Source organism: Anas platyrhynchos, chromosome 2 (assembly GCF_047663525.1).
Source record: "Anas platyrhynchos isolate ZD024472 breed Pekin duck chromosome 2, IASCAAS_PekinDuck_T2T, whole genome shotgun sequence".
NCBI lineage: Eukaryota > Metazoa > Chordata > Aves > Anseriformes > Anatidae > Anas > Anas platyrhynchos.
The window spans coordinates 30,725,041-30,745,475 of record NC_092588.1 but is presented as its reverse complement, the minus strand read 5'-3'; the positions used below and the strand labels follow the sequence as shown (position 1 = coordinate 30,745,475).

The following is a 20,435-nucleotide window of genomic DNA, read 5'->3' as shown; positions in this document are numbered from 1 at the left end:
CTAACTACTGTTGCAAGAAACTTGTTTTTGAAGGTGATTACATAGTACTGAGAATAATACAGTCTATATTGCATTATAAATAAGCACTCACTAACAGATTCTTTAAGACTGTTACTCTTTTCAAAAGTTACAAAAACATATCATCCCAAAATACATTTATCCTGCATTCTAACTTACAAATCTGATTTTCCAGTACTTGCTCAAATAAAAATAGCAGTGAAATCTTTTCTGAGCAGAACTATGGTCTACTCTAACAGGCTGAAACATTCTTTCAAGATTTATTTTCTCTATTGAGTGACTAAACTTAATTCTACTTAGCTTGTGAAATGTGAAATCAGACACTTCCCAAGGCATTTTATCTCCGTATTGTTATTATTAAAATAATGATAATAATAATAATAATAATAATAATAATAATAATAATAATAATAATAATAATAATAAATCAAAGGAAGAGTTGGAAAAGGTGTTCAAAACTTGGGAGCTAATAAGGTTTTCACAATACTGATAACGAGCTATTTTGTCACCTGCATAATATTTTACTTGAGATTTAATTTTTAGGTAATTTCAATGCAAAGTATGATGCTTTTTGACTTTTTAAAGTAATGTCATCAAATACTTAATCACAATTTATTTCTGTATTCTGGGTTATTGATAGCATGTATATTTTTGTGTACCTGTTCTGGAAAAATAGAGCAACTGTGTGATGTGATAGAAATATATCACTGTTTTTAGCAAAACTGATACATTAGCATTCATAGTTTTAAAGCATTCTTCCCTCTCCAGGATATTTCAAGAAATATTGTGTGAATTTTTTAGATTGTTAGCTAATGTAAGCCTACACTATCTTAAGATGGAATCCAATAATTCTGAATTGGAGGTATGCATTGTCTAACATTAAGCAAACTTGGGCAAATTATGAATTGCTTAAAGAGAAGTAGTTTACACTATCTAAAGAAGACCAAATGCTTCTTTTGGAAAGTCAATGAAAACAGAAATTTCAGAAAGAAAAATAATATTTGCATTACTAATAAGTCTAATAATTCAATAATTAAGAACTTCATACAAAATATGAACAAAAGAATAAATAAATGATTGCATTCATTATGCTGAAGTGGGAGGAAAATTATAGGCCATTATATACTGCAAGAGACATCAATTCTTAGGATTAAAATGTACTTCAGTGAAGAGCTCATGTTTTTTGGATAAAAGCAGAGCTCTGAACAAATGCAAAAATCCATTTTTCTCAAAGTTAAAAAAAAAAACACTCTCTTTTACTTTTAAATATAACAATACTCATTATATTTAAAGCTGTTTGCCCTGCACAGTGGAATTTACACTATTCAGAACACATAGCCTTGCTGTGATATGTCATCCATTTATTTAATCCAGATTAAGGGAAGCGGTGACAGAGGTGGTCGGGGGGAACCACTGTACTATGGCAAGTGTAATCAGCAGTGACAGAAAACAGAGTTTTGAAAGAGTGATCAAGAGCTGGATTTTCTATATATAAAAGTTAAACTTGCAAGTCTACCAGTATCTCAGGCTTCGTATTAGTTATTTTTATTTTACCTTAACTAACAGAAAACTTTGAACAAAATCCATATAAATTACTTTGGCTCTTGTGAACGATGAATCTGGATATAGCCAGATGTTATAGCCTTCAATTTTGCCTCCAAAGAAGGACACCTCTTGTGAACTTGCCCCAACTCTCAATACAAAAGAATGCTCTTAGTCATGAAAACTACCTTGTTCTCTCTATATACCCAAGACCTTCACTGGTGCTAAATAACAATCACCAGATATTGCTATACAATGATCACTGCAATATCTTTGAGCTCTGAGTCCTGCTGCCAACTGCTCACAAGATGAGCTCCGAGCAGGAACATTTCTTTGATACTTCACATGCACAGTGGTACAATGCTTTCCACAGAAGTTTCTTCAGTCAATCTTTGCCTGCCCTGATGATTCAGACTTGTAAAATCTCTGGGCAAGAAAGTAGCCCATTCAATAGTGAGTTGGCTATTGAACACTCATCATGACCAAGACATAGCTTTGGTGCTGTTCTGCAACCGCATACAGTGCCTAATTTGGCTGGGAAAAAAAAAAAAAAAAAAAAGAAAGCTGGTCTTTTCCCAGACAGCAGCGCCCATGCTTAGTTCAGGGACAGTACCAGTTCAACTGGCAGACTGGCTGGCACTATCCTGCTTGGGCAAGAAGTGGAGGAAGAATTCAGCCATACAGAGCAGTGTGCAGTGAACAAGCCCCAACTCGATTCTATTACTACTGCAGGTGTAACCAACCAGATTATTTCAGTGTTGCTGTATTTCTTTCTCTTACTTTTTCCAACTCGTTAGAAAAGAAAAATGATGAAAATTATAAACCAACCTGCAGCTGGTACATAACAGCTTTTATGTGTCTCAGCACAAAAGACTGTAATTGAAAATCTTATCATCTTAATTTTATTTATTCCACAAACATATATAAAGTGTTGTTCACATGCTAATGATATTTGCCTTATTTCAGTGTTATATTACTACAGAATAGATTTAGTGCAATTTTGACTTAGCCATATCTTACTTCCTAATTGATGCTTGTGCAAGGTGTTCTATTGGTATGAGAAAAATACAAATGAACTGAATTCCAAAGCTTTATTTTTTATTGATAAAAGTGAGAAGCCCATGAAGACTAACATTTGCCTAACGTATTTCTGTGCTGTTCACCCATCAGCAAACAAGCAAAGCCCACAAAACAGTTTATGCCAATTTCAAATACAAGTGTATTTAATGATGAATAATGATGACTGACTGATAAGAGGAATATGAAGCAAAAATAAATATTAAAAAATAGTTTATTAAATGGACTGCCCTCTATTGAAGCATTATTTTCTGATTCTGCTTAGATGCTCTTATTTTGCTAGATCCTTCAACGTAATTATTTATTCCCATGTTTCTACCTAATTTGTGCTGCTCTGCAGTCATTACAAGCCAGAGCCTGAGAGCTGCTTCACTTATCCACATCCTAAGTGATGAGCTTTACTTAACATAAGCTTTAGCAAAACAGAACACCTACTTTAAATTGGCTTATGACACAGATAATTAAATTATGGTTCCACCCTGTTTTCCTTACCTGCTTATTCAAATTCATGCAACTAATCAAAACAAATAATAAATGTTTACATATTTATTACTAGTTGAACTAGCAGATGCTGTATAGTGTATAGTGTACATATATATACACATAAAAACACATACACATATATATATAGTGTGTAGATACTATAATAGAGTAAATCAGCCTAAGGAAACCTAGTCCTTTAATAAAAATCAACCACACAGCTTTAAAAGATGTCCTCTTTTTTGCTGTCTTAAACTTGTACCTAAAAAAAAAAATCCTCAATGTGGCTTCCTGTTTTGAGATTCTGCATGTTAGAACTTGATTTTGCTCTAAGGATCTGTTTTTATGTTGTAACTTTGGTAATGAAACTGTCATAGAAAAAGAAAATCTGGAAAGGTTAACTAATCACTGTAAAGACAGATAATACAAGCTATCGTACATTTTACTACAAATGTTTAGTGAGTATCACATAGAAGTTATAGCTTTAAAAAGCCTGTAGGCTTAAAAGATGATGAGAACCTCCTGGAACAGCCTTCACTGTCTTGTACTAAACAACTGAAAAATCAAAGGACTTCAAAACTAGGCACTGGAACTACATAAGAGATGGTCTCACTTTGGGCTCACAATAAAGAGTAGGTGTGTGTGCCAAGGGATTTTCTGAACACAGTTTGAGGGGGAAGACTACTTCCCTCCCACTCTCCACTGTCACAACTGGGCAAGATCTGGAAAATCCAGTTAGTGAAGCAAAGAACTGGGGATGAATGATGCTGAGTCAGAGGTTCCTCTGAGATACTCCATCTAGGCTACCTTAGCCAGCCTTCATTATCCAGACAAATATGTTGCTTAATATTAAGTGCAATCTGCTTGATACTGAATAATATCGCACGTGCATACACCTCTAAAAGACCTTATCTTTCTTTAGGAACTTTCTACCAAAATAATTAAAACAATCATTGGAAAAGGTTCTTTTAAAAATATGTTTTCAGAATTGCTACACAGCTGTAGCTGGGATAGCCTAATACAGTCAGCCAGTTTGTGAGTGAATATATATTTTTTTATGTTTATCATAGGCTAAATATGATCTATTATAGACTATTATAGATATATATTGGGACTTACACATAATATCCATCAGTTATAGAGACTGGCATGGAAATAATAGCTTAAGGTAGAGCCAGGTATTATTTATTTTAATCTGGTTAAACTACATCCTCCTATGGATCATAAGTACGATGTTGGTAAAATGTTATTCAGTCATGCACTAAATAGAAGATATACCTTCAAGACAATGTTTTCCTCTTTTGTTAATGACAGATGTTTTGTATGATACATACAGTAGACTTTTTACTAAAATTATGAAGCAGTTTCTCTGTTGCTAACAGGGAACTGTTTGATGTATGCAGGCAATGCAAATCCTTCAAATAGTTCTAGAATAGTATCTAGAAACAACGATATTGGTTTTCTGTTTTGTCAGTTATTGACAACAAATTTGAAAATGCAGAAGCTCACAGGGTGGCTGCTGCAAAAGCAACTAAGTATACCATCATATCATTTAGAGTTATTCATATGAATCATTTGATTGTGATTTCTAAGAGCACTGATGTCTAAAATCTTACCTCTTAGTAAAACAGAGCTTTGTTTATTGCTTTTTTTTTTTTTTTTTATTAAGTAAATCATTAAGAACAGTTAGGAAAAAATGTTTTCCTCTACTGCTATTGATATAATTTCTGACAGTTCTACTTTAGTAAAGCTTACAGAAAACAAAAAATCCACTGTCAGATGGATTACTTTCTAAACAACAACAACAAAAAATAGCTGGATTTTTGGAAAAATAAAAAGCACACTGCATTCAATTGGTCTGCACTTTGACAGAGAATTATTACAGTGTCAATGTGAATTCTTTGAGACATCATTCTGTCTGCAAATTAATGGCAAATGAAAATGAATGTTCACTTCCATCTAATTATTAGAATCATTCGAATTAGAATTATTAGAATTGTTCAGATGGAAGAGACCTACAAAGATCATTGAGTCCAATTACCCAACCACTTCAGGGCTAACCAAAAGGTAAAGCGTACTAATGAGGGCATTATCCAAATGCTTCTTGAACACGGAGAGGAATGAGACATCAACCACTTCTCTAGGAAGTCTGTTCTGGTGTTTGTTTGCCATCACAGTGAATAAATTTTTTGCTAATGTTCAGTCTGAACCTCTCTGGCATGGCTTTGTGCCATTCTTGCATATCCTGTCCTCTGTTACCAGAGAGCAGAAGCCAGCACCTCTCTCTGCTTCTGCTCCTCAGGAAGCTGCAGAGAGCAGTTATGGAGGTTGCCTCTCAGCCTCCTTTCCTCCAGACCAGACAACTCAGCCTCCCTCAGCCTCCCTCCACAGGACATGTGTCCTCAGCCTCCCTCCACAGGACATGTCTTCCAGACCTTTTACCAGCTTTGTTGCTCTCCTCTGGACACTTTCAAGGCCCTTAACATCCTTTTCATACTGCAGAGCCAAGAACAGCACGTGATATTCAAGGTGAGGCCACACCAATGGTAAATATATCAGGAGAATCACCTCTTGTGACTTTTGGCTGGCCATGCTGTGCTTAATACACCCCAAAATGCAGTTTGCCCTCTTGGCTGACAGGGAATGCTGCTGGCTCATGTTGAGCCTGCTGCAAACCAGCACCCCCAAGCCCCTTTCTGCTGAGCTGCTCTCCAACCACACAATCTCCCAGTCTGTACCTGTGTCCAGCACTGCTTCATCCCTGGAGCAGGACCTGGCATTTTCCTTTGCTGAACTTCTTGCCATTGATGATTGCCCAGTGCTCCAATCAACCTACATCCCTCTGCAAGGCCTCTTGTCCCTCAAGAGAGTCCACTTCCTGCAAAGCAAGACAGACTCCGACTCATAAATTCATCCTGTTACAGATGTAAAAATACATTTCAAAATTTCAAGATAATGGGAGCTGCATAGTTTGTTACTTTTGGATACCTAGAAATGTTGTGCAGGCCTCTTTATAGCTGAAAGGAACTTTAAATGCTTTGATTTTATTTAAGTATTTAAATGTATTAAAACTGGGAAAAAATTTAAATAGCAATTTGTATATATAGGACTTTTATATATAGGAAGAAGAAGAAAAAAAAAAAAAAAAGGTGGTGTTTTCCCATAATGACTTTTTAAATAAAATCTTTTCTTCAGTTTTTCTTATAGCTCCTTGTTTTTTTTTTCCATCTGTCTGGAAGACTCTGAGACCTCTGCAAGATCCTCATGGCTCAAACAGCAATTTCTAACCATGCAGAAATTGATTTTCAGTGTTCTGTGAATTAATTAAGTATCAGTCAATGCCACTTTATTACTGCTGTATTCTAACTTTGCAAAGTTAATTATAGATCAGGAATCTGATTTTAAAATGCCTTTTTTTTTTTTCCTTGTTAATAACAGTGTCCACTAGCTCAATAGATCATAGGGATAGAGATGCGGAAAAAATATTTTACCACAAAGGACAAGTTTATTGCTGCTTTCAGCCCATATAAACCAGACAATTTTCTGCCATCATTATCATCTCTTGACTTTGCCACAGATTTTGCCATGTGCATAGGCCTTTAAGAGCTGCTTCAGTACCACTTTTCATTTGATACCGCAACAAAAAGACTGCACATTATACTTCAATCTTCAAGAAAATTACACAAATATAACATCATATGCTTTCCTGTAATTGTGTAGGGATCGATCTCCAGGCTTCCACTTTTCAACACTTTCAACTTTGACTCTTGCCAATTATATAAAGAGCTTAAAATGTCACTATAAGCACAGCACTACCCTGAGTTTTGGGTTTATACATGAAGAGCTTTGTTTTGTTGCTGACATTACTTAGGGAATCCACTAATTTATTACTCTTTCTTTGAATACCAAAAGAGTCAGACTATCACATCTATCCATTACTTTCTGCATTACAAAAAGGGAAACCTTCTTGGGCGCATGAGTTCTGGAATGGATGGGTTTTGCCAGCTATACTTTGTACGAACAGCATCTTCACAGTCAGTCAACTATATTTGTTTTGTTTTGTTTTGTTTTTTAGCTTTCAAAAATATAATCAAATAATAACCACAATTTGAGATTCTAGCTAAATGTTTGTTACTTCCTATTACAGACAGTGCACATATATGGACTAAATGTAATTATAATTATGAATGTAAGTATTTTAAGGTCTTAGTCAGACAAGAAGGTGAAAGGATATGCCTAACTCACCACAGAGACATCTTATGATAGAAAAACTGCTAAAGTTGTTGCTTGTTAGAAAATTTAATTTAGTACAATAACAAAGTATGCAGTATTTTACTATTTTTTTAATTGTGCTAGCATTTACTACTTTCTATAAGAACTTAATAAATTTTCTAAGGTGGTAATTGTTATTAAGCAGCAGCTAGCCTCTCTCTATTTTATCTTTATTTAGCCTTCTAAAGAGTGTGTCTTGTTAATGAGACCAAATTAGGTTGTCATATTTTCATTGTAAAAGTTGGGATTCTCTACTTGTCCCCCACCACAAATCTCTTTCATCACAATTTTTCCTTCCATTTTGGATATTACATTTATCTATATATTTCATTTATATGCTCCAATAATTGTTGTAACTTCAACACATTAAGCTAAAACTGATGATTTTATCATCTTTTACTACACACATTATATCCTTCTGAGGTAAATGGGCTTTTTCTAGCAACACGGACCTATTAATTAAACATTATTTATTTTTAAGTTAGTTTTCTAATTGTCTTTTGCTGCACTGGTGCTCTCCCTCTGAAGATCTCTTTTGAAGTGGAAGATGCTTCTTTGTCTATGGTATATACATTCTGCTGACTCTTGCAGTTGATGCAATACTTTTTAGTTATGCTGTCAATTTACAGACATAAAGATTTCATGATATTATGCTACTTGGTGTGGTTTGTACAACGTGACTTTCATAGGTTCCTTGTTTCCCCTTTTGTTTTGAATTCCCTCTTCTTTATTTTTTTATATTCTCTCATGTTTATGCTAGCCAAGAACTTAACTTTCCTCAGTAAGTTTTCTTGTGGGCTGACAAATTTTCTTTGCTTGGCAAATTTTAATTACTTCAACAGAAGCTATTTCTTTGTATTTGGAATCTGGGACAAGTCACAATCTTTTATAACTCTGATCTTTTATAAATCCCCCAGCATTCTTGCATCATTAGGTCAGTTCTATCTTCTTTTTCTATCTTGCTTTTTTACAGACTTAAAAAAAAGCTTCACTTTTTTGTATAGTGCTAGCTTTTAAAATTTGCTTTAAAAAAAAAAAAAAAAAAAGAAAGTTCATATAAGCTCTTTTGTCATATTCATTTTATATATGGCATTCCTACAGGAGTCAACAACTCCTGCTGAAGGTGGAAAAATGTCCCAAAAATGGCTACTATACCTCCTAAATCTTCTCTGTTACTCTCTTTTATGCTGTATGTTAGACATACTGTTAGTGCAAACTACTAATTTAGCTTTTCTTACTCTACTAGATCTCCTAAGGGGGAAAAAAAAATCTTTAGCCAAAATACAGACTGATAGTGTGTGTTGCTACCAGACAACAGGATGTGTTTTCCAAGATTATTTTGCTTCTTTTCATTCAGTTTATATACAAAGGCTAGCAATAAAACAGAGATTCTGATGCAAGTAAAATCTTCAGAATGGTAAAGCACTGGACCTACAGCATTCAAGACAAAGACAATGCATGCACTGTAAAAATATTCATGCAAAGTGTTCAGACAATACGTATATTGTGAATCAAACAAGGGAGGAAAGAAATAGAGCTGCCCAGTCCATTTTAAGAGGAAAAAAACATGCTATTGTTTTTCCATGGCATTGTTAGAGACAAAGAATGCTGAATAAGTGATAAACTTAGCTTTTGTGTGATTAAGTGCACCAGCTGTATTTCCAAATTTTATCAGTCAGCTGGATGATTTTCAGCAGCCTTTCTGATTAAATGTTTGCCTTAATTCTTCCATGATGGTCTTTCACACGATGTAGATTTGAATAGCCACATACAGCAGCTACCTATCCTAGAACAAGTGAGAGGTTTTTAGCATCTTGCTGCTTCAAATCAACATAATTTGAGATACTAGGAGTCATTGAAGTCACTTATGTGACATGGCACACCATAAATTAATGCAAAACAGACTAAAATACAAGTGTTCTGAGTGTCTTTGTTATTTGCTACATGTATCATTAAAATAGGCTAGGACTTTCCTATGAAGCCAGGTGAAACAGCCCTTCCCAAACGGTTATTTCTCTGAATGGTAAATAAAGAGAGAAATGTAAGAAGACAGACCTGGATATGCATGATAAATAGCACAGTCAGGGAGTGATCCCTCCACAAATGTAGATTACAATTTATTCACAAAAACAGGTACACAAATATTGCATAATACAAATTCTATCAGGACTTTTTTTTTTTTTTTTTTTTCTAACTTGCTCAGTTTTAGTTTTCTCAGTTGAAAGTATTCTCTGTCAGAGGAGAGAGCTTGCAGGTTTGTCTTTTGGATGAATATGTCTTCTTCAAGGGGAAGAATGTCATATTTAATTAGTTTAAGGCATTTTGGTTCCAAGGCTCTTTTTTCATACACAGGATCAATAGAGAAATTCTTCCACCATAACCCTCTTATATAAATGTTTCCTTCCCCGAGGCTGTATTCAATTTAGAACTGGAATAGTGAAGAGTCAATAAAGACTTGACAGAGACAAGCAGACATAGATAAACTTTTGGCCTAATGTTATTTTTGGTGGATCTTTGAGGAAACTTCAGCAAAGCTTTAAATTCACACCTAATCATCATATCTTCATATCTACCTATGTTGGTGGGCTGGAGAAAACTGGAGAAAAAAAGAAGAAGAAAAAAAAAGAAAAACAAACAAAACAAACAAAAATAAAATAAACAAATAAGAAACAGAAACGGAAACAACTTGAATCCCAATTACCTTTTATAAAAATCAGGACTGATTCTGGCTTGACTCCACTTCCTGTGACAGCCTAAATATCTATGCTAATGTTGAAGATGTGCATTTTTTTGGTGAATAATCTTTGAATTATGGAAGAAGCTTTATTAGGAAAAACAACCATATGGAAGGGCAACCTTCCTTCTGATTTGCTGTGCTTTGAGACAACACAATCATACCATATTGTATTACAAGTTCATTACACTGAATAAAATCAAACAATTTTTTCTTGGTATTTGCTAACTAGAATTAAAACTCTTCATACATAATGTAAGTAAAATGAAAGAATTTATTATATATTCAGGTTTGAGTGCATTTTCCTTAAAATATAGTTAAAATAAATCTATACTGCTACTTAGTCATATACTACTTAATCATATACTACAACTTGTTCAAAGCAAGAGTCTCCCTAATTGATACATGATCTGTGTTGAAAGAAGTGGTTATAGGAACCAGAAATTTAGGTTTTCAGTAGAAGATAATACTGTTTATAATTCTACCTTCTTTTTGAAAATTCTGTTTGAAATTTCAGATGAGTGGTGCAATACATTATAAACTTACTCTATAAAAACCACCTCCCAAAGCTATCACCTCTCTCTCAGAATGTTGTTTGAACAGCTTTACATGTCATAAGGAACAAGCATTCAATAATATTTTTTTTTTAATAAATGCTCTCCATCTGGAAATTAAGACCAGCTCCAAAATATTGACTTTCATTGCTGCAAAAACAGCAGCTGTTAAAAAAACTCAAATTTAAACAGTAATGCGAATAGAATTTAGGGTGAAAGTTAAAAAAAAAAAGTCATCTGATAAGAATTTGAGTGGTAAAAAAAAAAAACACTACACACTTAATAGAAAATAGAATGGTTAAAGCACTCAAGATTGTCAGTTCAGTTCACAGCTTTGTCACAGATTTCTTGTTTGAGCTTGACTGTTTGCTTTCAGTGTGCTCCCAGTCTCCATTTGTAATGCAGAAATGAAAGATTTCTTCTTCCTTTTTCTGTCCCTCTTTGCACTGAAGATTCAGACTATATCAAATACACACCTATATATACAGCAGATATACACTCATTACTTTGTATACTTGCAGGAGGTGACTATTGTGGCATGTTTTTTAATGACACCAGAGCTGAAAGCATCAGTTAGCTGTTCTCCAAGCTGTAGGACAGAGATACTCAAGAACTTCAGCAAGCAAACACAAACTCTAGACTTAATAGGGCTTAGGCAAAAGCAAAGCATCTCTGTTCCCAGTGATTGCTTTTTCTGAGTATTCCCAGGGCCTAATTTTAAGCATAGAAGACATTCTAAGGATGGTCAAGGAGGATAAATTGGGTCTGGAAATTTATCTGTGTCAGACTTGAGGAAAATTTAGAGACCGATGGTCATAAGGCAAAATCCAGGTGACTCAGATCTTGGCTTTAATGCCATATGTATGTATATCAAGAACATTGAGGGGTCCAGATGGCTTTTGAAAACTCCTCAAACCACAAGAAATCATTGTCATCGTCAAAGATTATCAATCTGGTTCATATTTTACCTTACATTGTGAGAATGCGTGTTTTGTATTACACACCAGTATATGAACATATAGTTTTGGTTCTATAGATTCATTAGATATAGATTCATTGTCTACTCCAAGGTTTTAGATAATATCTAAAACTTTGCCCAACAGAGTTTTCTCTCAGTGAAAACTGCAACGATAATCACAACTCACAACTCTCTTGTTGTATCAGATTTTTTTATTTTTTTAATTAAAAGCAGAAGTAACCTGCTACCATAATAAATATTGCTGTAGCTGCAAAATTAATGAAAGAATACAATATGTAAAAAACATCTGCAGGTAACCAGCACTAAACACTTCCAGGTACAGAAATGTTGCTGTTCCTGTTTGTAAAGGATTGTCTTTAATCTCTCTTTTTTTGATATATTTCATCAACATTTTGTCACAAACTATTGTGAAAAGCTTGTATTGCAAAGATATATTCCATTTTGGGTGCACTTTCAATTCAGAAAATGTTTTATACAAAAATTAAATGGTGGTTTCTAACCTAAAGTCTCTTAGAGACATTTGAAATAACGTAATTGTAAAAACTGAGAGCCTTTTCCCCAAAAAGGATGACCTTCAGCTGAAAAGCCATGCTATATAGCTATATGGCAATAGAGAGATATATGGGTGATATCGGTGATAGGGGGATGGTTGGACTAAATGATCTTGAAGGTCTTTTCCAACCTTAATGATTCTTTGATTCTATAATATCTTCTAAACCCTCAAAACTCAGAATCTAGGGCAAGCTAAAAATTGAAGGATAATATTGCTGTTCACAGTAACTGCTTTAAGAAACCACAGGAAGAACATTTTTAGGAAAAAAAAAATAATGGAAAGACTAAGTTTCTACTCTGTCCTCCCACCATTCTACTAAAATCTGAGAACCACTACTCCTTACTGGCTTTTAACCTGCTGACTGTGCAGTCTTGTTCTTTCTTCAATTTTTGAAGCAGTGTTCTTGATTTTACTTCACTTCCTTTACTGTGGTCTTTAAAGTATCTGTCCTAACTGCTGCCTTCAGGTTTCTAGAGTCCTGTCCTTAACTCTCCTTCTGTTGTCTTTCTATATATAGTATTTCAAGTCAGTCTCCATGTTAGAGAATACTTCAAAAATGTTTGTTGGTTTGTTTGTTTGTTTGTTTTTCTATTTAGCCTTGCAATTGATAATCTCATTTAAATTCTTATGAATTTCTATGGATTATTACAATGTCCTTTTTGGTTTTGGCAACTGCCTTGCTTGTACAAAGTTTCAACATTGTTACTACAATGAACCTTCTATCTTGTCACACTGATTGCAGAATTAATTTCTGTGCACTCATAGAACTCTATTTCTTTACATCAAGCTGCTTTACCCACTTTTAGAATGATCTTCATCAAATACTGTTTCTTAGTCAACAGTCTCACTCCTGCTTGGTCCATTTTACAGGCCATTTTTTACAGTTTCAGTGCAAACATATTTGTGTTTTCACATGCAAAGTTTCTAGGCCTGAGATCTGAGATGAGACATATATCCCAAAGGGATTATCTCATAGCCAACTCCTATTCCCTTTATGTGTTTTTTACTTTGTTTGCTTTGTTTTTAACCGACAGTTCAGGCTGCTCTTGTTTTATGATTCCTGTCTGTTGAAGAAGATCAAGAATGATTTACCCAGCTGTATTCTGCTACCCAGCATCTTGATCATTTGAAAATAAACTACACTTGGACATGTCTTGTTTTGTGCCTGTTTTTGTATTGTGCCTAGTCTAATCAGATCTTGACCTAGGATCAAAGCTTTCTTATGCTATGGTAATTAAAATGACACTTTTTATTGACACTTCTAGGAAAATTCCAGTCTCAAAAAAGAGGTAGTTTAGATTAATTTTGGATTATATTCTGTTCAGACTGGTGAAAAGTATAGCTGCTTACAAGGCTAGAGTGAATGAAACTGTAGTGCTTGGAATCAGCTGCAGAGGTCTGAGTTATAAAAGTAGAGGTCAGACACATTTGGCCTACAAATTGCAAGTTACAAGTCTGTGCTATCCAGCTACTTATCCACTTAAGTAATCTTTTATTGCCTTGAGATAGTTAGCATACACTTGCCAAAGGTTCTTTGGAAATGGTGCATGCTCTGCTGCTCCAGCGTCATGTAGTTTAATACTACTCTGGATGACACTGCCTGTCTTCAGGACTCATTTTATACAATTTTATTTGTCTAAGTGTTCCTATTTATACAATGAAACTCCACACATTATAAAATGTCAGTGTTCAACCTATTCTACTGTTTTATTCCCCCATTTGTAACATCTGAGCTCATTCGAACAGCAACTATGCCTTACAAATTCTTGTCTGTTAATCCTCTTTTTTTGACTGCAAAAAGTGTTTGCAGGAGGCTTTTGTGAAACTGTACCTTCCACTTAGCTCTTGCTGGAATTTGAACTATTTTTCCAGTCTCCTCTTTCTTCCCATCCTACACAACAAATGGCCTATTACCCTATTGTTGAGAGAGTTATCTGAAAAGGTTATTGTTCCTTCTGTTTCAGGACTGACACAGTTTGCTCTAGGATCATAAACAGACTCAGAGAAATCCTCAACCACAACAGAAGATCGACTTGAATATGGGATTACTATAGATGCCTTGAGTTTCTGAATGGATAGACACAATGAACAGCTGATTTTTTTTCCAATATACACTCAGAAATTAAAGTAAAATTAAAACAATTACAAGCTAATTAATTTTTATAAAATTAAGTGTTTTGGATGAAAAGATTCACTGGTATTGATACAGAATCACTAAAGTACCTTATTTGAGAAGAAACTATTTTTAAGCAGAAAGCCCGAACACCCCCAACATCATTAAACAAAACCACTGACGAGCTTTGGGCACAACCCTTACCAGTAACGAAATTGCATCTTTTTTCTACTGAAAAAAAACATATCATGAAATATACACATCTGTACAAAATTAAAAGGTCCCTCAGGAAACAGGCAAATGTCTTAACCAAAGAAAAAAAAAAAAAAGTCCTAAGGATGACCACCAACCAACACAAATTCAGGGACCAAGAATTAGTTTTGATAGCTGCTACCCAAAGAAAAAACAGAGAACTGCAAGTGTCTTGAAAATCAGAACTGTGTATGTTTAACTGCCACCTACTCACCAACAATTAAAAAATGACAATAAACCCACAGGCTTCTGTTATTTAGAAAATTAAGATTAGACACTATCCAAAACTGCATAGAATACTGAACTGAAAAGACTACTGAACACGAAGGAATACAGAAAGGGAAACAGAAAGCAAAGCTAATATAGAGAATGAAAATGGGCCTTCTTCAGTTTTAGAAATATCTTTAGACAACGTTTTAGAAGTGCAGGCATGTTGCTGAGAAGTCTGTCTAATACCTTGGCCATGGGATGTGCTAGATTTGGGGTTAGGAAAAGTTATATTTTCTTTGGTCAGGCCGATAGGGTTTTCTTGTTTCTTGGCTATTTTCAACTATTTCGGAAGTGAATAACCTAAAATACATAGGATGACTCTGGCACATTTCTGCTGACAAATTCTCTGTATCTGCAAAGGCATCAGGTTTTGGCCACTCTCATGGTTTTTGTTTCTCTCCTCCTTGTTATGCACTGCACACGTAGTAATTTATTTATTTATTTATTAAATTTAAATTAATTATCTTATATACATTGCAGGATGATCTCTGCTGCATTGCAAACTGAAAAGCTGAGATGACAATCTTTTGGATAAATCTCTTTTTAAAGGACAGTACAGTAATAAACTTCTGGACTCACTGACTCACTGACTCCAGATCACTAAAACAGGTATAAAAGAAAGAATCTGGAAGAAAATCAAGATTAAGATTTTACGTAATTTTAAATCTGTACCAGGGCAGTCAATGAAATACAGGCTGTACATTACATGCTAAATGTCACTGCAGGCTGAACTCCAGAGAGTATTAGTAAGACAGAAGGACATCAAACTAAAAATGAAATGGTAGCCACTGCACACAGGTATATACTGAAAAGGGCCTACCTGTTATAAGAGTTACTCACTGCTTTGGACTAGACTCTTTTTGCTGTAAATTTACTGACTTTAATCATTTGACCTACAAATTTCAGTACTGTGCCAGCTTCAAAATGTACTTAAATGTCAGTAAGAAAAATTGTTTTTTCCAAATATTGTCAGGGTAAATCCAACCTGGGTAAAAAGAAATATGATGACTGCTCATTAGTCCACATGGTTTGGATAAGGAACTTAACTACTGAGACTCAAACATATTCAAATGCTTAGAAATCTGAAAACTACAGATGCTCTGAGAGAACTGGGGAGTTCAGCAAAAACCACTCCTAAGATGCCTCTCTCACAAAGCACACCCCACAGCAGAGTCAGTAGGACTTTTCATTAACTACTTACCTGGGTACCATTTCTGGAAATCCAAAGGTTTCACTTTCTGTGTTCTCTTTTTTGTTACTCCATCTGGTTTCAGATGCATGGAAAACGAAGTTGCGGAGTTCAAAATGCAGAGGGGATATGAGCTAGGAGAGGGTTCTGGTAAGAAGAAGCATATGCTGGCTCAGGCTTTTCAGAAAGGGATGGAGGGGTATGGTGATGAGCCAAAATGACATTTGGCAGTTGGGAAGAGATGAAGTGAGACTTAACTACAGAGTCTTTAATATATTTGCTCCACTATGAATTTTTAGGAAGTGGAAAATCCCACAATCTGGAGAGGACCTCTGTTGAATACCAGCAGAAGGAATGAAGAACAAGTTACATTATGAGACAAAGGGGAAGGAAAGCAAAATGGAATTCAAGAAGAAAAAAAAATAGAAGCAGCAGGATGTAGAAGAGAAAGAGAAACCTGAACAAAGAGTAAAATGGGACATAATATAACAGTGTCTGGCAATGGGTGGAAAAATCTGAGAAAAGACAATGAATACTAGGTTAGCAGATTAAGATGAAGATTCTTAGTGACTAACATCTCTGGGGACTGGCATGAAAAACCTGAAGGTGGGACTTAGTTTGAATGTTGAGGAGGATGCAAAGATGGCATTAGAAGAGGGCATGAACAATGTACACCAAGATCCTCCAATTTTTGCTCTTCTCCTGTTGACAAAGAGTTGTGGAATCCAGAGACAAAGCACTACATCTCACTTTAATATCCATTCACATAAGTAAGCATACCAAAAAACTATGTTGGTATCCAAGTCGTCACTGATAGACTGTGTTGTTTGTGTGTTTTTGATTTTTTTTTCCTTAAAATAATAGTTTCCACGTACTATATCTGAAAATGTGAAAAAGCTACAGTTGACAAGTCAAGCGCTGAGAAAGAATTACGGCTAATGCCAGAACTAAGAATGACAGTACAGTCTTAATTTCTCCTTTTTATAGCACATATACTGTAACAGCATTATATTATTATGAGCTGTTCTTCCCATTTGGAAGGATGCTTTATATTACAATGTTAGTAATGCATTTTTAAGTGCAGAAAATGCTACTATGGGCCTATTATTCCTACAAAGTTTAGAAAATGTATAATCAAGCAATGAAGTTGATGGTGGAAAATGAGAAAAAAACAAGCATCATTGCTATTAAAGCGTTAAGAAAATCAGACTGTTTTGTACTAAGACAATGCTTGAAGCCACAAGGGGAAAAAAAAAGGAGAACACATCTGTTCCCACTGACGTCAGGAGGCTAAGGGCCAGGCTCTACCCCTGTACATGTACAACTTCCATTACCTTCAGCTGAAACAACTTGTAACTTAGGGCAGAACTGGTCTTATGCATAAAAGTCAAACCATCATATTAAAGAGACAAGTGACATAAATTACTGTAAGTGCATTCTGGAAGTGGCTAACATTGTACAAACTGAAACACTGAAATCGCTGCCTTGAAAATTTGACAATCCTAGTCTAAGAAAACATGTAGCCAGCATTAAAAGAAGAAGACTTAGAGATAGTGGCAGAGGCTGTCTGCAACCAGAGTTTGGTTGTTCTAATCTTTTCAGAGGCAGATCATTTTACTTTAAAATTCCTCCTGCTGAAGATTAGAAACTAATGTAGTGGCTCCAGCATGACTTGTTTTCATTTTAATTTATATGGTTTTGATAGAATTATCAAGCAATCAGGCAGAATTTACTTAAATCCCTGAATCATCTCCCCCCCCACCCCCCCCCCCCCCATTTTGGAAATGATTGCAGATATACATCACTATTTTAAATATATTTTATTGATGATGGTTTTGGTTGTAAGAAAGTGTTGCTGACACTGCAGTTTGTCTTGCAATGTTCTTTTGTTCTTTTTCAATGTCACATTACTTCTGTGTCCCTTTTAAAAATTTCTGCAATACACATTACATCCCATAAACACAAACAATTGTACAAAATATGTTCATTTACCTAAAAGCATAACTAAACATAATAAGCAATAATGGTAATGAAGGAATAAAGAAAGAGTGAATGAAAGAATGAAAAGGAATTGAAATTGTGATCTTGGAGAGAGAACTTAGTCCATTTGCTTTTAAATACCTGCAGAAACAGAATAAAACAATCATAGAACCATAGAATCATTAAGGTTGGAAAAGACCTCCAAGATCATCTGGTCCAACCATCCTCCTACCTCCAATATCACCCACTAAACTATGTCCCTAAGTACCACGTCCAACCTTTCCTTGAATACCCCCAGAGGCTCCACCACCTCCCTGGGCAACTTGTTCCAATGCCTGACTGCTCATTCTGAGAAGAAATGTCTCTTAATTTCTAACCTAAACCTCCCCTGGCACAACTTGAGGCCATTCCCTCTAGTCCTATCCCTAGTTATCTGTGAGAAGAGACTGACCCCCAGCTCCCCACACCTTCCCTTCAGGTGTTGTAGAGAGCAATAAGGTCTCCCTGGAGCCTCCTCCAGTCTAAACAACCCCAGTTCCCTCAGCTGCTGCTCACAGGACTTGTGCTCCAAGCCTTTCACCAACTTCGAAGCTCTTCTCTGGACACATTGCAGGGCCTTGATGTCCTTCTAGTAAGCATAGAAGAAAAACTGCATTTTCTTAGCACTAAATTTACAGCAATTTTACTTTTGTGCATAATTTTATTTCAGGGACCTGAAATCATTTCATCTAGGAGGTGTCAGAGGGATCAGAAGGACAGTAACTTACTGGGCACAGTTAAAGAGTTCATACAACACATTTTTACATTATTCTTCAACAACATCAGTAAAACTGGTTTGCTACACAATATGGGCTGCACTTCCAATGTTCTCCAGAGGAACTGTAAAAACTTGTTCGATATCTTATATTACATTGCTGGTGACAATTGGCAATTGTTTTTCCTGGCATTTCCTGAACATTACATAACATTCTTGCCCAGAGCTGTTGTAAAAACTGGTGACATTTCCTAAGATCTGTTTATTCATTGCATTCCTATCTTTTAAACATAGTCTGAAGAAATCCAAGAAAAAAAAATAATCAATTGTTATTTAAGTGTATAGTATTTAGTTTAACATGAAATATAGTTCAGTTTAATAAATGTAGTACAAGTTTAATAATAATAATAATAAAGCTTATGACAAAGTATGATAAACTGGTTATAACAGTATTATCTATTCTCCTGGGGGAAATAAAACCAAACAAACAAACAAACAAAAAAAGTTTACTGGCTTGCACTGCAGAGACTCCAAAATCTTTAGAATTCTGGCACACACAAACCAAACCTACCCTGGATAACTGCCCACAAAACAAACCTACCCTGGATAACTGCCACATAAGCAGGCTAGTAGGAGGTAGGCTACTTAGATCGAAAAAAAATCAGGGGATGAAAACAGGTGATCAGAGTTCTTGTTTATACTTGTTTATACTCAGTAAAATCAGTTTTCCTAATCTGAGGAATATAAGCTTTGAAGATGCTTATGTGCAGTGGTACTTGTATCTTCATATGTTCTCCATATAATATAAACTTTCATCAGCAAGATACATTGTAAAGCAGATCCATCTTTACTAACCCTTGTAGTTTGAACCATTTTTACCACTGGTACCAAGCAAAAGCTAAGCCCAGGAGACTTCATTCAGAACTTCCTGAACATCCTAATGCTTGTAAAAAGTCTTATGTGCATAGGTGGGCATACACTTACATACAAAGTATATGTGAGCAAAAGCATGAAGTGTTTCCTTACAGAGGAGCTTAAATAGCTCCCATAAACTATTAAATACTGCTATACAATCTAGTGGACAGATTTTTGATGCATTATATGCCTAGGTATCACTGACATAAAAGGTCAATGGGAGCTAATCTACTCTGAAGGTGGACCAAGAGACTGGGAAATACAACCCAGTCGGCAAACTTCCTTATCTATACTAGCCTCAGTTGGTATCTGCTAAAAATACATTTTGCTTTCTCAAATCTTACACCACCACTAGCTCAGAGTCATCCAATGATCATCTAGTACTTCTGATTTTTTCTTTCTTTTCCTTTGCAATTTTTAGACAAAGATGCTCTAGTGTATCGTTAAAATGTTTTGTGTTTTTGCTATTAAGACATCATCCCAGTTCTGTGATTTCACTCCTCAACCAATTAGTAGGTTATTCCAAACCCACTCTGTATTGATAAGGTTTCTTTTAATTCATTTGTACTTACTTGCCAAGGCCACTACTGAAAACAATAAACAAAATAAAACCCAAGATTGCTCATTTTGAAATGCTACCACTAACTTTTCTCCAGATTGACATCTTTTCCTAACAGCCTTTTTTGTTTGACATCTTCCACTTTCCTGGTCTATTACACATATACATATACTTTACCTACCTTTAACCACTCC

The 20,435-nt window shown here is 35.1% G+C and overlaps 1 long non-coding RNA gene across 4 annotated transcripts in view; it reads right to left on the bottom strand.

The window, feature by feature from the left end:
- The window catches only part of LOC106015875 (uncharacterized), a 215,431-nt gene that overhangs the window by 192,267 nt on the left and 2,729 nt on the right, over positions 1–20,435 (bottom strand). For all 4 annotated transcript variants that reach the window (XR_011807441.1, XR_011807440.1, XR_011807442.1 and 1 more), the window contains exon 2: positions 5,856–5,995. This is a non-coding gene — a long non-coding RNA (uncharacterized lncRNA). The remainder of the gene's footprint in view (positions 1–5,855; positions 5,996–20,435) is intronic.